This window comes from Propithecus coquereli, unplaced genomic scaffold (genome assembly GCF_000956105.1).
Source record: "Propithecus coquereli isolate 6110/MARCELLA unplaced genomic scaffold, Pcoq_1.0 Scaffold259, whole genome shotgun sequence".
In the NCBI taxonomy this organism is placed as follows: domain Eukaryota; kingdom Metazoa; phylum Chordata; class Mammalia; order Primates; family Indriidae; genus Propithecus; species Propithecus coquereli.
The window spans coordinates 632659-634825 of NW_012148163.1; the positions used below are offsets into that span (position 1 = coordinate 632659).

Sequence of the window (2167 nt, forward strand, 5' to 3'; positions counted from 1 at the left end):
ACCATTCTTTCTAAGTTTTATTCCAACAAAGGTAAGATTAAAATGTCCATGAAAATATCATCATCATTACAATAAAGTATTCAGTTGGACAGAAACGACCAGCATACAATTCAGAATGTAATCTTTTGCACAAGTTAAAAAAAAGTCAAAGCTTTCTCAGGATGGAAGATTAGGAAAGCTTTTACACAGAAATTGCACTCTGAATGAGTTCTAAAATCCCTGAGTTTTGTCTTCTATTTATCTTTTTATTTATCTTCTTTTTCTTTCTTCTTATGCTTAGCTTTAGTTTCTTCTTTCTCATGTTTTTTGATCAACTATTCCACTTTCTTTTGTTTGAGAACACTGATTACTGTTTTTTTGTTCTCTCTTGTTAATATGGCAATTTCCACTTTTTCAGCAGTTTGCTAACATTCATGTCCTTATTTAACACTTCGATGGCTAAACCAAGTTAAGACTTCAAAGTCATTTCCTCTTCCTTTTATTCTTGTTTTAATACTGACACAGATGCAGCACTATTATTTCCAATGTATATGGCTTTCCATTACCCATAATTTCCACTACAGCCACTCTGATGCAGATGAAAGCCATGGTCCTTATTCCAGCCAATTGCAGTACAATAATGCAACACCAAAGGGAAGTTTTCCTCCAGACTACGTATATGCTTGTTTGATATTACACAGTGCTGTAACCAACTGCTCATAGGAATTGGCTTCTGAAACCATAATAAATACTTTTGAGCAATGAGCCTTGATTTATTAGTCAGAACATTAGCACTTCCTGCCACACTGTAAGCCGTGTTCTCACTGAGTTCATAAATTTTACTGGAGAAAATGATTTCATCAAGAGGCTTGTAGATGTTGTGTCTTTCTGCTGCAAGCAAAACATCATTGCTTGCTAAAATTTCTGAACAGATGCCTGCATTTTTGATGCTTCCATGGCATATTCAACTTGGTGCAAGTGACCTTCTGGAGAAAATACAGTGGTCTTGGAGTCATATCCTTAAGACATCTATTTTTTTCTTTTTACAAGAAGCTCTTTTTAAAGCATGAGGGACATATTTTTTGAGCTTTATATAATTCCAGAGGGAAGACACTGAAGAGTCAAGATGTACACAGAGTACTTTACTCTGCAGAAGAAAAAACACTGCTATGGCCCAGCTATCCACTTCTGTGATAATATGGCCCACATGTGTGTGTGGAATCACCCTTCTCCTTAATTTTTGAAGGATATTTTTGCTGGATATAAAATTCTTGGCTATTATTTCAAGCACTTTGAATATGTTATCCCACTGCCTTCCCACCTCCATTGTTTCTGATGAGAAGTCAGCATTATTTTTATCAAGGATCCCTTGTAATGATGAGCCACATTTTTCTTGCTGATTTTAAGTTTCTCTCTGCCTTTGGCTCTTGACAGCTTGAATATGAGGTGTGTGTGTATGTGTGTGTGTGTGTGTGTGTGTGTGTGTGTGTGTTGGGGTATGCTTTCAATGCTCCAACAGGAAGTTTAAAACTTTTCTTTAACCTTTAATTCCTGCTCACACAGAACTTCAAGGTCAATCACAAGTATGAGGTTAGGGCTTTTTTTTAGGTATTTCCTGGGCTAGCCCCTAAACCTGGACATATACAGCCCTCTGCATGTACATGACCTTCTAGATTCCCAGGTATTGTTGAAGTTTATCAAAGTCCCCTATGGACTTGTCATTTTTAAATTTTCCTTTATATTTTTAACCAGCCACCTGTTAGCCCCAACTCATAATGCTGACTCAAGCAGCTGCATTATTAAAGAATTGTTGATTTTTTTTTTTTTTTTTTTGGCAAATGCACTGGAAATAACATTGATCTCACAGCTCTGAGTCAGGTCACAGAAACGCAAGCTCTGAGAATAGAGCTTTACTGTGAACTGCCAAAATGGTTAAATAGTGACAGTTGTCTGGGATGGGTCTTTTGAGGAGATCCAAATCAATATTTTCTCTTTTAGTGGCAGTGAGGCTACTGGTTTTCAAGACACTCTAGTTGCAAAGCTGTTGATTGCCAAGGCTACCACAGAGCTAGGGAGAGTGGGGTGATATTAGCTCTTTTTCTTTGTTTTGGTTTTCAGAAGTTTTACCATGATGTTGCTAGGTAGTTTTTTGATGTTGTTATTGTTTTTGTTTATCCTGATTAGATTG

The 2167-nt window shown here is 36.6% G+C and overlaps 1 pseudogene; it reads right to left on the reverse strand.

Moving 5' to 3' along the window:
- Window positions 1-233: 233 nt before the first annotated feature.
- On the reverse strand, window positions 234-1008 carry LOC105812636 (annotated as a pseudogene).
- Between the last annotated feature and the right edge of the window lie 1159 nt (window positions 1009-2167).